Source organism: Dendrobium catenatum, unplaced genomic scaffold (assembly GCF_001605985.2).
Source record: "Dendrobium catenatum unplaced genomic scaffold, ASM160598v2 fragScaff_scaffold_842, whole genome shotgun sequence".
In the NCBI taxonomy this organism is placed as follows: domain Eukaryota; kingdom Viridiplantae; phylum Streptophyta; class Magnoliopsida; order Asparagales; family Orchidaceae; genus Dendrobium; species Dendrobium catenatum.
In genome coordinates, this window is record NW_021319304.1 from 5,543 (window position 1) to 20,803 (window position 15,261).

At 38.7% G+C, this 15,261-nt stretch overlaps 1 pseudogene; it reads left to right on the forward strand.

The window, feature by feature from the left end:
- The first annotated feature begins 3,803 nt into the window (after positions 1-3,803).
- Positions 3,804-15,261, forward strand: part of LOC110098136 — a 13,817-nt pseudogene continuing 2,359 nt past the window's right edge.

Here is a 15,261-nt window from a genome sequence, read left to right on the forward strand (position 1 = left end):
GAACTTTGAGGTGATCGTAGCGCGGTGGTTGGCCATGCAGGATTTCGAAGGGAGATTTGTGATTCGTGTTGGAAGAAGGAATGCGATTAATTAGATAGTTTGCGGTGAGTAGAACATCAACCCATAGTGATAGGGGAAGAAAGGCTTGAATGAGAAGAGCCCGAGTAGTTTCGATAAGATGTCTATGTTTTCGTTCTGCTACGCCGTTCTGAGAGGGAGAGTGCGGGCAAGTGGATTGATGATCGATACCGGTTGAGGCACAATACGTTTTGAATTTAAGATTCATGTATTCGCCGCCGTTATCAGTACGGATAATTTTTATGTTGCAACCAAATTGACGTTCGACCGATTTTTGAAATTCGATGAATTTAGAAAAAGCCTCAGATTTGTTAATTATCGGATAGATCCACGTAAATTTCGAAAAATCATCAATGAAGGATATGTAATAACGAAAACCGTGCGAAGACGGAATGGAAAAGGGACCCCAGATATCTGAGTGAACTAGAGCAAATAAACTGTTCGTTACAGAATGAGATAGAGGAGAATGCAATCGATGGCTTTTGGCCATTTTACAAGAATTGCAAACAGTGTTAACAGAATTATGGTAAACGGTGCCGTCGCGGGTAGAGATGGAGGCGAGACTGCTTGGCGACGGGTGGCCGAGCCTTCTGTGCCAGAGATCTGGAATTTTCTGAATTGAAATGAGAGCAAGCTCCCGAGTTTTGGCTGAGTTGGATTGGTGAGGTCTGAGAGGGTAGAGCCCATTAATAGAGGGACCCGAAAGAAGAAGCCGGTGGATCTTCCGATCCTTGATTTCGTATCCATGAGGAAAGAAAGTGATGAAACAGTTGTTGTCAGTCGTTAGTCGATAAACAGATAGTAAGTTGAAAGATAAGTTAGGAACGAGATTGAGATTTAGAAGTTGTAGACTACCTGTGGGAGTCGGTAACAGACCTTTCCAGGTATTTTGAATTGGAATTGTCTGACCGTTCCCTAACGTTACCTGACTGTTTCCATGATAAGGTTGAGGTTGATGAACTTGGTTAGGATCGGCTGTGAGATGATTAGTTGCGCCGCTGTCAAGAAACCAGTCCGAAGAGTTGGCTGTGGCGGGAGAAGTGAACAGGGCAACCGGTTGTTCCGTGGAGTAGTCGTCGTCGTGACGGTGCCAGCATTTAACGGCCGAGTGGCCGAATTTGCCACATATTTGGCAGTAGATGGCTGGACGAGGAGTTTTGCTTGCGCGATTCGAATTCGTTGTGGGAGGGGGTCGATTAGTTGATCGACTTCTGTTGTTTGATGACCGTCCGCGTCCGCGTCCTCGGGTGGCTGTGAGAGCAGTTTGGCTGCCAGTGATGCTAAGATTGTGGAGTTCTTTGGTTGTTTCATGGAGAAGATTGAGTTCTTCGCTACAGAGTAGCGTGCAAAGTCGTCGAGGCTGACTGACCGAAGGTTCGTTCTGATGGCTGTTTTAAAAGCCTGATACGTCATAGGCAAGCCGTTGAGAGTGTAGTGTATGACATCCTCAACTTCGACTGGAGCACCTGCTGCGGCGAGCGCGTCGACTTTAGATTTAACGTCTAGTAGGTATTGAGTCATAGATTTATCCCTCATTGAGAGATAGTGTAGCTCATTTTTGAGTTGAGAGATTCTTGATCTTGTTGATGATTGTAGACGACTGTCGAGTATCCTCTAGATATCGTAGCAGTGATCGGCGGACAAGACGTAAGGGAGAATGGAGGGGGATATGACTGAGTATAATGCTGCGGCGAGATTTTGGTCGAGCAAGGTCCAGGTGGTGTGATTGCTGTTGGTGACGGTTGCGCCATTGAGGTCCTGAGTCAGTGGTGGTGGGCAGGTGTCGGAGCCGGTCAAGAAGCCTTCGAAATTGTTTGCTCTGAAGAGCTTGAGGACTTGAGTCCTCCATAGAGCGTGGTTATCAGCCGTGAGTGGATGAGCTATAACTTTCTTGATATTGTTCATCAAGAATTTCAGAGATGAAGGAATTTGCGGGGAGGAGAAGCTGCTCTCGGCGGTGAGGGTATCCGCCGGAGTTGATGAAGAAACCGTGGCCGTGGATGTCATTGTGGTGGGTGACGAAAAAAGAAACTAGATTGCCTGGCGCTCTGATACCATGTGAACTTTTGATGAAAAGAGAAGATGAGCGGTAGAGAACAGGACATAATTTCTTGAAGCCAGGAACAGAGGAGAGATAAGAAAAATAAAACTCTTTTTCATTACTTCAGTTTCGAATTACAAATACAATATATAGAGCAATTTAGAGAAAGAAGGTACAGGTAGTTAACGGTAATCTTGTTGGCCAATATACAAGTGACACGTGGTCGGTGTCTTAACATGTTGTTACGAGAAGGAAAAAAAATGGAAGGAGAAAGGAGGGCTCGGCGGCTGCTGCAATAGAGGAAGAGAGTATGATGCCCTTGATTATTTATTAAGTTAAAAAAATGGCGAGAGAAAGACTCATGGGCTGAAGAATCATGAGAGGAGGCGGGAGAATTGCATGGGCCGCTTGCGTCGCACGTAATACCTGGACAAGTTCAATCAAAGGTATTACATAAATGACATTGCTAATTTAACTCCTAATTTTTCAAACAATGTTTGGCTGACTACGCACAAGGCATTACACCAATATTATGGATGAAATTAAGAAACATAGTAGTATAATATGTGGTATGTGGAAAATTATTGGTCATAATAGGAAGATTTGCTATGGCTATTTTCTCATTATATAGTAAGGAATTATATTAGAAGCTTGTTCTCACTTTCTAATGGTAAAAGAGTGGTTCATAAAGTATTCATGATTCATGATCTTGGATGACAGGTACTGCAGTATATTAGATTTAGGGGTTATTTTTTTTTGCTGAAAAAAACATACATCGTAATAAGGATTTATTGTATTTGAAATGCTCTGCAATTATTTAGATAATTGTAAAATAAATGTATATGCTTTTTTATTTGACTAGAAATAAAATAAATATAATGTAGAGTTTAAAAATAGCCCGGTAGCGACAGCGACGGAGGCGGCGGCATTGACCAGAGTTTGGTGGAGCAACAATGACTTTAGTGGATGGCGAAGAGTAGTTGCAATGAAGATGAATTTATGATGTATTTAGAAATTGGTTGAATCTTACAAATTTCAAATGCACTAAAATTTGCAGTAGAAAATGCATTACAAATATATCAAAATTTAATATTGTATTTATTTTAATTCAAATCACACATCAAAATTCTCAAAATTATCTGATTTAACACCAATTTCACTTCAAATCAAACAATATTTAACCATAATATATTAATTGAGTTAGCTGAAAAATAATCCAACACAAACAAAAAATTCTCTCTCAATGAAACGACTTCATTTTTACAGTTGTTGGAATGAGGCGGCAAAGTCGTAGAACCAGGAACTTTTATTTGGTCAGGTGACCGAATGTAGAGCTAGGTTCGACCGGCATTGAGATCGCGCCACGTAGCATGCACAAAATCATGTATTTGTCGATTTTGCTCGGCAATAACGAGAAATACCATTATATGAAGACAAATACCGAGCAATACCGAGTATTACCGAGCAATACAAAAAAAAAACTAAATATTGCTCGGTATTACTTGGTATTGGTCTTCACAGAGCGGTATTTCTCGTGCTTGCCAAGCAATACATAGCAATAGCGAACAAATACACAGTAACTCAGTGGCAACTGAATGTAGAGCTACATCCGTCCGGTCACGGGAGATAATAATTGTTCCAGAACCAGCTGGTAATATATATTTATTTAAAATCTGATTAAAAAAATTGCCCGAAATAGATGTTCTGCTTTCCTTTCTCTTTCCACAGCTCCTGCGGCGACGAGGATGGCTTTCGACAGTCGGTCTTGCACGATCGTCGGGGGGCCGAAACTAAACATGGCAAATCTCGGCGTTGTCTGCCCTCTTTTATCGGGTGCTGGGCGGAGACTTGTTTACCCTTTTCAGGGAATATTCTTTGTTCAGACGCTGCCGTTAAAGAAGGGCAGAGGTTTCGCACGGGTTGAGGGGTTCTTCCATTGTTTGTGTACCTTTTGTTCTTAAACGATTTCTTCATCATTTTATGTTCTTCTTATTTGCTGTAGATGGAGATTGATATACTCCGCCTTCGTTCTGATTTGGATGGAAGATGACCGCTGCCATAGATAAAATGCAGGTTTATTGTTGATCTTCCCTTTCCTTCGTTTGTTCATTGCTGGCTTGATCAGAATGTGTCGTTGATTAATCGAAACACTATTTTGACGATAATGTAGAGAATTTTGGTGATATTCCTGGATAGTATGAGTTTATTTAGGGTTCTGTAAAAGAAGACTACTGGTTGTTTTTGGCGGAGTAGTTCTTCATTTCTCTTTTAAAAAATATTTTCCAGGCCCAATTTACTTCCATTAGGTATGCCAATATATGCCAATGTAGGTAACTTGCAGACATCTAATGGATTTATGTCAAGAAGCTTGAATAGGAGGATCATTTGGTCAGAGTGGCACTTGCCCGAAGGAACTATATCCGCCTGTGGGAAAATGACCACGCCCGCTGCGGAGATTATAGCGTGCAAAATTGCCTTGGGAGATTAGACTGAGGTTGCAATCATCCTCGGTGAGCTCCTTCAAAGGACTTGCCTAGACCAGTCTATGTCTTGAGGATCACTGGCCTCAACAGAAATAGCTCGCCTCTCGCTCCCAAGGGCTTGTTCCTCATCACCAGAGACTTGCCTCTTGTTCCTAGGGACTCACTTTAATGGACTTGCCCAACCTATTGGATCCTGAAGACTCTCCCAAGGCATTCACTTGAGAGGAGAGGGCCACATGTACTTCATCTAGTTGGTTCACCTGTTTGTTTCAGTCTGCGTCAGATTATGTATTATTATTTATATATATTTAATATAGGTGTAGCCTTCCTATGTTATCTTTGAGCGCTATAAATAAAAGAGGAAGTGATATATTTTGAATCATCATGCTACATTCATGATGTGGATTTGACATATAGAGACATCATAACTTTCCACTTACTTTCTCATACTAACTAGTTTCTCTTACTCAATTTTATAGCTTTAACACTCCAATAACCTACTTGTAAGGTCAGGTGTTATTCATGTACAAATTTGAGTCTGATATCCTTTAAGGTGCGATGAGCATGGGTTGATGCTAGTGACCAAAAGATAAACACATTACAAAGAGTTGTAGAACCGAGAGTTGTCAATGAACATGGTGAACAAACAATCCTACCCATCTTGATTTAAATGGAGATGGAATAAAGGATCACTAAAATGATCCAAGACGCACCAGGAAAAATTCAGAGAAATACATTAAGGAGAGCACCTTCAAAGGGTTTTTCGAGTTGACAGGTTAATGAAGGAGACCCAAGAAGGGCACTAACTTGAATGCCCAATGCTGACCATAGTGATAGTCACGTCAGTGACAAAAAATGCAACCCTCCACTCACGCTAGTGAGTAGGGAGCCAAAACTCACTAATGTGTTCTCTAGGGAGATCGTTGAAGCTATGTCACTTGCCAAGTTTAAAATGCCTCACTCAGAATCATAATGGGGAAGGTCAGACCTTGCTGACCATGTGGCGTACTTTAAGTTAGCGATGTACTCCCCCTGATGGATGTCAATGATGCCTTAAGGTGTGGAATATTTTTCACCACATTCAAGGAATTTTCCATTTGGTGGTCTTCCCACATCAGTGGATGTCATTACCCTATTCTCTAAGTTAAAGATAATGTTTGAATGCTCAAGAGCTCACAAGCTCTATTGAAGATGAGGCAGGAGCCATGTGAGTCACTTCTATGTTTCATTGTTTGATTCTAGGAGTTGCTGGAGGTCAATGATTTGGACCAACAATTGCATAGGCTTGTTGAAACAAAGTTTGTGGGAAGGGCCATTTTGGCACGCCCTCGGACTTTAGCAACCGTGAATATGGGTAAAGCTGTTAGAACTCACCAACAATCACATCAATGTAGAGGAGTACAATAATTGGTCAAGGCATCCTTAACTACTCACCTGAAGGAGTTGGCCACTAGGCCTGACTGACATCAAAGTCACTGGCAAGATATGAGTTGCTCGAGGAATCATAAGGCAGATAGAAAGCCTCATGTGCCACAAGATCGACATTGTCCTGGTCAACAGGGAGCTCCACACGAGGCTGTTCAAAATCATGGGACCACCCGCCCCTTGAAAGGAGGAAGCATTTCGCGCAACTTGCCCATATAGGGAGGAATGTGCACTCCTCACTCATCAATGTCCAATTGTTACTCCCTTGCGTGTGTCATTTGCCACGCTCATGGATGCCATTCAAAATAAGGAATTCTTCAATTGCCTAACGCCTATGAAGGCAAATGCTGATACCAGAGACACTCATTAGTATTTATCTTTTCATAAGGATAACAATCACGATATAGAGGAATGCAAGCATATAGGGAGGAATGTGCACACCTCACTCATCAATGTCCAATTGTTACGCCCTTGCGTATGTCATTTGCCACGCTCATGGATGCAATTCAAAATAAGGAATTCTTCAATTGCCTAACCACTATGAAGGCAAGTGCTGATACCAGAGACACTCATTAGTATTTTTCTTTTCATAAGGATAACAAACACGATATAGAGGAATGCAAGCATCTTTGTGGCTCAGTGGAAGATCTCATTATGGTGGAGAAATTGAAGGAGTTCATCATAGTTAACCAATACAAGTGATCATGGAAGGCACCCATGGAAGATCAAGGGAACAAGCCTATCTAGCTTATGTCATCTACAATGATTGTGTGGTGATCGCTATTCTTGAAGGGGACATAGCAGAGAATTCTCGGGCAGCGAGTCTCAAAAGATCTTTCACAGGAGGGTCAACTTGACCACCAGGTCACGAGCACTAGTGGTCAAAGTTGCCTTTATCTTCTTTTACGAAGAAGATAGGTTGACGAGTGGAAATCCCTTTCACGATGTCATGTTAGTCACTACACTAGTCGTCACCTATCAAATTGTCAACATTCTCATTTATACATGGAATTTTGTAGATATTATTTTTAAACCTCTTTTCGATAAGATGAAATTGCTTTTTTCCCAACTTACCACCATCACAGGTTTACTTTACAGTTTCTCTAGCAAGAGGTGAGGGATCAAAGGTGTGATCAATTTACTTGTCAACTGGAGGGAGGGAGAGCACTCATATACTGTGATGGCCACTTTCATAATCATGGACGCACCGAACAAGTATAATTCAATCTTCGAGGGGCCACTCCTGAATACTTTCAGAGCAATCGTTTCAACGTAACACCTAGCATTCACATTCATAGTATGAGTTTGGGAAAACATGGTGCGATGCAACCTTACTCAGCCTTAGTTTGGAAAGAAAAAAGAGAATGAAGTGAAAACATTACCAAATTTGTTGTATGCTAGAATATTCACAATATTAGATGGCCAATTTATTATCTTAACGTTACAAGAAAATGCAACACATCCAAGTTAGTAGATTAATGCTCACAAGAGACAAGATTTTGAGAATTCTTGCGGATAAAGTTTTGAGAATCTCTAAGTCTTATAATTATCTCATCTGAACTCATCCTCAATGATAATCCCGGACACTCTATTGGACTCACTAAATAAATTCCTTTTGAACATTTTGATATTTTTGAATATCATATCGCCTCATGGTCTCATAAATGGTCAATCTTGAGCTTGTCAATTTGTCTCATTGAAATCCTTGTTTCAACTACAAACACACGAAATAAGTAGTTTCATTTTTTAAATGGTCTCATGAGGTTTCTAATTATACTTTTAAGTGCTTGATTTAAGCCCCATTGAAGACATAAACATAAAATGATAAATTTTGTATATACTAATGAATAAATAATATATAAAACATAAAAATACATAAGATATGAAGTGAAATCAAAATATCCTAATAATAAGACAACATGAATACAACAGTATACCGGTCTGCCAAGGTTCCAAGGGGGCGGCCCCCTGTCGGGGTTGACCTGCCCGGTCAGATCGCGGGGTCAAGGGGCAGCGCCCCTGCTGGGTTTCCAGGAGCAGTGCCCCCGGAACAAATTTTTATTGTAAGAGTAATTTTGAAGTTTTGCTTGTTTTTAAAGTTCGTAAGTTGTTTGTATGGAAAGATACCGAGCGGTACCGAGCATGTACCGAGTGGTACCGAGCATGTACCTAGCGGTACCGAGTATGTACATTAGCTTTTTTTTTTTATAATTTTTAGAGGTGGATGCCTCTCAACCGTGAGGTGAGGCGCTCCTGGAGGCTCGCCTCAATAAACTTGAGGCGTACGCCTCAAATCCTGAACTCATTGCATGGGCTTTGAGGCTTAAAGGGGCAAAATTGCGTTGGCGCGCCTCTTATTGCGTAATTTTAAACCATGATTTTGACTATATGATTGATGAAAATAAAGTTTGAATAGTCTTGGAGCCGATTTTAAATGTTTCAAATTTAACTATTCAAATAATTTAAGATATGAAAATTGCATTAAGATTCATGTTTCATCATATGAAGTTTTTACTGACATATCAGTTGTCCCGTATTTTCAGATCTTGAAATTTGCAAGTTTAAAAATGATCGAGGTCTTGAAATTTTTGAGATTTCAAATTGCAATATTTTAAAATTATTAGAAACAACCAAGGGTAACCTCAAATCTAGCTATATAAATAGGAGTGCAAATCTAGCTATATAAATAGAAGTGCAAGATCCTCAGCGAGCTTTTCAGGCACTTACAGTTGAATTCAGCAAAGAGGTTGACAAGTAAGACTTACCTGAACTAGAATAACAAGGAGTACTTTTCAAATAAGAAACCAATGGTGTGGAAGATATAGAAAGCCAACTTAAAAGAGTTGGAATTGAGGCTGATGATGATGATTACTATTGGGAACATGACTATATACTGATTCATTTCTTTGTTTCTAACTGCAGTACTTTTATGAGCTTTTATTTTTTTTTTTATCTTTTTTTTTGGGTTTCCGGACACAAAAAAAAAACATAAACAAAGAAAAAAAAACTCGGAAGTTGTCAACTGTTTATTTTTTTCCTTTTGTCCCTGCATGAGGATAAATTATTAGGTTCGGACACCGGACAAAGAGAATCATCCGGATTTCTCTCTGTCTACATTAAAGCACAAACAAAGCGTTGTTATTGTAGCAGCTGCGCTTTGACTGTGTTTTATTGTTGACAGAGAGAAATCCAGATGATTCTCTCTGTCCGGTGTCCAAACCTAATAATTTGCCCTGTATGAGGGCGTTATATTTTACTAAGCTGTCAATATTTCCTCCTGATAACTGTTAAATGGAAAGATAGTTTTCCTTGTAGCAACAGTTTTTTTTTTTCTTTTTAATCAACGCCAACATTTCCTTGTCTGCCAGCTCTGGAGCTCTCTTAAATTTTGTGCACTTGCAATCTTCTCAGTTGACTCTAAGGTTGTCTAGTTATCACCGCCTCTCTGTTAGACCTCAAATATTGCACAAGGATCCTCAAATTTGGCTAAGTGATTATTTATCATGGGTGGCTGTTATTCAATGTCAAAAAAAAAGTTTCCGTCCCAGCAGCGTCCTCACAAATGCAAGAAATGTCGTGGAAAGAAGGCCACGGTTTCAAGAAAACAAGACAAGTATGGTCTACGCAAAATTGTTCACTTCAAAGCAGCTGCAACTCACCGTAAGTCAGAGGGTTCTAATTTGACATTCCATCGTACCCAGCTTCAATGGCATCACAGTCAGATGGAGTCAAATGGTACTTCGTCCTGCTTACAAACAAGTGGTTTGAAATATGATTAATTTATCTTTTTAATTGTTATTTATGATCATGTATTTTTTTGCGAGTAATTTATTGAAATAACTGGTTTATGTAAAAGAAACAAGGAAACCATTTACCTCGAAACACTATTTTCTATCCAATTTAACCAGTATTCTTCTGTAATGCAATGATAAGGTGTTAAACTATTTTTTATTCTTTTTAAAACTTTACTGAAATAAATCTTTGAAATCTGTCAATTGCTCTTATTACCGCATAAGAGGCTGTAAAAAATAAGAAAATTAACCTACTAATTCATATGATTATAATTTATATCCAGCTTCTAATCTGTCTTATATTGTTGAAATATTAAAAAAAAAGGTTGAAATATTGGTTTTCTTGCTGAAAATGGCAAAAATATTATCCCTCATAAACTGGTTTTCGTTTTGCAGTTTTATGCCAGGAGGATGGGTGGTATGATTCTGTGAGTATTCTGGACACAGATTCGGATGATGATTTTCATAGCGTTCGTGGAGGTTAAGTATCTATGAACTATTCTATTAAGATTTCCTCAAATGCTCTGTTGGGCTTATGATGTATTGTGATTGATTTTTGTTACTTTTAGAGTGTTTTCCATCATTAAGCTGTGCAAGTGGGGTTCAGAAGCAGCAGCATGATAATGCTTCACACTTCGCTGATGCAATGCATAAGTTAGAGGAATTTTGTGTGGAACAGTATCTTAAAAGAGATGGAGGTATAGCTGAGAAGCTCTGCAAGGATGAACCAAAAGAGGGTGATGGATTCACAATTATTAGTGAGCAAGGCAATGGCTTTCCCCAAGGAAAGTTGGATGATGCAAGATGCAGAACTCAAGGATCAGATGTGCTCAACATAAGAAAAAGGAAGTTAGGTACACATCTTAGCTTTAAAGGTTTGAAAGGAAGGCATGAAATGGAAGACAGATTTCATGGAAACAATATGAAGGAAGCATCCCCTCATTTGCGCCATTTAGCTCCTACTTCAAGTTTTAATGAAAATATTCAACAATTGCAAGTACAAAGTGTCAGCCCATCATGCCCAAGGAAGACGTCTGCAGTTATCAGGCTGTCTTATTCTCGGAAATGTTATGAGGGTGAAGAATATTGTGAGTAAAGTCTTCCACTTTTTTTTGCTAATCCAGATGCGAAATGTTTTAATAGTTATGACATGCTAAATCTGTTAAAAAAGTTATCTAGATTTCACACGTATAATCCCAGGAAGTTGTTCCCTATCTGTTCCAGGTGCCAAAATTTAGTAATGTCTGTTTGATCCCTAAAGGAGATCTAAATTATTTAAGTTCACATTCACAATCTTGCAAATCAGTTTTCAAGGCAGTTGCATCCTGCCAGTTGACGACATCATCTTTGTATGTGAAGTTACACTTTTTGCTTTTTTTTTTTTTTAAATTTATCCAACCACCCTTTTTTTGTTCTTCACCAACAGTCTCCAGAGGAGTAAAAAGCTATACTGTTCATTTTCCTTTGTTGAACTTATGCTTATACCCCCATTCTTCAAACTATCATTATCCTTGTCGTTATTACACCATTATCCTCGTCTGCCAAACTTTCCTTAAAGGCCATGTGTAGGCAATCAGTGAGGATCCCAGAAGGGTTAAATCACGTTGTCTTTTTCCGTCATTGTGAAGATTTTGTTTCCATTATTTGTACCTTTGACCTGTCAGTGCTTCTTGCTACTTTCCTGAAATATTTTAGAGCCTTGGTTCAGATCTTCTGCCTGTTTCTCCTCGTTATATTGTAAGAACAACGATGACTCAACCTGCTTATTTTGATTTGCAATTTCTTCCAGTTCCTTCTATGGAATTCCAAATTTGGTAGCTCATCCAGAATGCACTAAATGGGGAAATAATGTCCTTTTTAACTGGTGTAAATCGAACCTAAGGATCACATACTCGAGCATTCTCATTCAAACGAATATTAAATGAGGAACTCATGCCCTCTTTAGCTTATGTAAAGCCAACTGCTCTATCGCTCAACATATCACAAGAACATTCACTTTGCAACAAACCTCTTAAATGACATACTTGCTAGAGTATCTGCCGGCACAAGCTCACATCGGCATGCCTACTTAACAGCCACCTAGATTGGCTACTTCCTCCTTGTGCATTTAAAAAAAAATGCTTTTATTATAAGAGAATATTCAACAAAGATGGAAGAGATACTTTGATAAGCTTTTCAATGAAGATTGTGAGAATATGATTAACTTTAGTGACATCAGAACCCTAAATAAAAATAAAGAGTTTTTTTTTTTGACGTATTAGTAAAATCGAAGTTAGAGAGACTTTAAAAAGTATGAAGTGTGAAAAAGCTATATTCCGACAGAGTTGTGGAAATGCTTAGGAGAAGAATGATTTTTTTGGCTTACGAGACTTTTTAATACTATTTTGAAAACTAAAAAGATGACAGATGAGTGAAGGAGTGTATTGATTCCTATTTTTAAGAATAAAGGTGATGCACAAGAGTGTGCAAATTATAGAGGAATTAGGTGAATATGTCATACTTAAAAACTACGAGAGAGAGTTATTGAGCATATATTACGATGTGATACTAGCGTTTCTCAAAATCAATTTGGATTCATACTGGGTAGGCTTACTATGGAAACTATACATTTATTGAGAAGTATAGAGAGAATAAGGAGGATCTATATATGATATTTATATATTTAGAGAAAACATAGGATAAAGTTACAAGAGAAGAGCTATGAAGAGTTTTAGAAAACAAGGGGGGGGGGGCCAAAACTCCTAATTATACAAATTAATCATAAAGGACAGTAATGGACTTCCTAAAACAGCCTCTCATTCAAAAAATTTCCCTCCCCCGTGCGTTTTAGCCGCTGTTTGGGCCCCGCTCCTGCGCGCGTTCCGCCTGGTTCCGCCCGACCTTGGGCCGTCGGGTGTAGAACCGGACCGGTCCAGCTGGGACCGGTCCAGGCGTAACAGTACCTTAGTGTTTGCTTTTTGCTGATGATATTCTTCTCGTTGATAATACTATATATGAAGTTGAAGGTAAACTTGAAGGTCAACTTTAGAGTTTAAAGGTTTTTGTTTCAGTAGATCTAAAACCGAATAATGAAGTGTAATTTTAGTAGTAATATATCTAATGGGGGTATTGTGACTTTGAGCTATCAAGTCATTAATAAGAGTACACATTTTAGATATCTCGGGTCTATTATTCAGAGTGATGATAAAATAGATGGAGATTTTATTATTAGAATTCAAGTTGGATGGTTGAAGTGGAGGAATGTATCAGTCTTGTTGTGTGATAGAAAAGTACCCCTCAAACTTAAGGGAAAATTCTATAAGATGGCAGTGAGACCTGCAATGCTTTATGGCACAGAATACTGACCATTAAAAGAGAAGCATAAAATTAAGTTAAGTGTTGCAGAGATGAGGATGCTTAGGTGGATGAGTGGCTTTACTCTTAGAGACAAAATACGAAACGAGTATGTACGTGAAAATGTTGGAGTAGCTCTAGTGACAGATAAGATTAGAGAGAGTCGCCTTAGAAGGTTTGTTCACATAAAAGGTCGGCCTTCCAATTGTGCGGTTAAGAGAGTAGTGCACTAAATTTGGCTTATTTTAATAAAGGTAGAGGTGTACCTAAAAAGATTTGGTTTGAAAATATTTGAAATGATCTTTCTTTAGTATATTTAAATTATAAGTTGACTCTTAATATGACGCAATGGAGAAAAATGATTCATGTAGCCGACCCCACGTAGTCGGATAAATGCTTGATATTGTCATTGTTATTGTTGTTGTGGGTGTAAGTGAGGGCTGCTAGATAGTGCTACTGATTGCTAATCCTTGAATATCAACGAGCTAATCTCCTCAGCTTCATATTTTGTGCTAGTTTTTAAGGGGTTACTTTCAACAGCAAGAGCAAGAGATGAGGAAGGGAAGAAAAAGGTATTCTGTTTGAGGATCAAAATTTTAGTTAATAGGGTCTTCCTTGGTATATTGTTAAGCAGTAGTTCAACCTATGATTATCTTTAATCTAAAAGCAAGTCTCTTTGGTTGCTTTTGGATGTGAAAAACTTTTCAAAGACATTATACTTCAGCTACAGACTAGCAGTTGATGTCTGGTACGAAATGTTCTGAGTGCAAAGTTCTGCAGATACAGTGAGTCTTGCTGATCAATCTACTGGACTACCGTTCGATGAGGGCTTAAATTGGGGAGGCTAGTAGCATAGCCAAACAAGTCTTAAGTTGGACAGATTTTGGTTTCAGTTTTCAAGTTTTTTTTTTTGGCTTCTTTTTGTTAGGTTTTGAACCTTAGACTTCTTCATTTGAGATCAAGGATTAATATCTCTCAACCAAGTAGTTGATGGTAAATTCCATTGACAGTTGAAACGTTCTGATAGATAACCCATACACATTTATGAACAGGTTTGTGAATTTTACCTTTTCAGACTTCTTTTGCCTTTCTTTACCCAGCAATAAGAAGCCATAGTTTTCATTTCCGCATTTATAGTTCCATGTTGGATTATTTTTCGCATTAGAGCCTCCTTTATGTTCCTGAGTTGGTGTTGCATTAAATATCATTTGACCTTTACATCAATAGGTCTTGATAGATTTTCATGATTGTTAAAAGTTCATGTTAATTACGATCCTGAGAACTTTGTGCAAGCCACCTCTGTATTGGGCAGCATGAATGCCGCTTTGAAACTATTCTTTTGCCCTTCCCTCTTTTATGATAAAAAATAAAGTGAAGAAGTCTTCATAGGGATCTTATACTATGCTGGTCAAGCAATGAGGGAAGATAATACATTTCTGTTATCACCTTTTATAATATAATCTGCATCTATTAGTATGGCTTGTCTTTGCAGCATTTTAATGCATCAATTATTCATTATTTGTTTATTGTTTTTCCGTTTTCTTATGGAGCAGGTGCTTCTAAAAAATTCTTATTTCGCCCAAGCGGCGGACTTACTGTCCCTTTCTCTCCTAGTGGCAAACCAACTCCAGGATGCTGGTCTTATCTTGTACCCTCCACCTTTAACCTTCGCGGAGAGAGCTATTTCAGGCATGATTTTTTAAGTTCAAGTTTCCTGTTGCCATTGTATTGCAATTAAAAGGCTTTATTTGTCTTTCACACTGCCCTAATCTGCAGAGATAAGAAAAAGTGCCCTGCTCCAAATTATGCCCCTTATTCGCCTATCGGTATGGATCTGTTTGCATGCCCCCGTAAAATTCGTCACATTGCTCAGCACATTGATCTTCCACCTGTCAAATCTCATGATTATTTTCCATCCCTCTTGATTGTTAACATTCAGGTACTTCTTCCTTTTATTTTGAGTGCCTTAGAAATGCATTTCTTGATATAACATTTATAGACTACTTTGTATCCTGGTCTCTTGATAATGATGATGGTGATTATTATTTTATTTATTTATTTTTTGTATGTGTGTGCAGGTGCCCACTTATCCTGTAGCTATGTTTCTGGG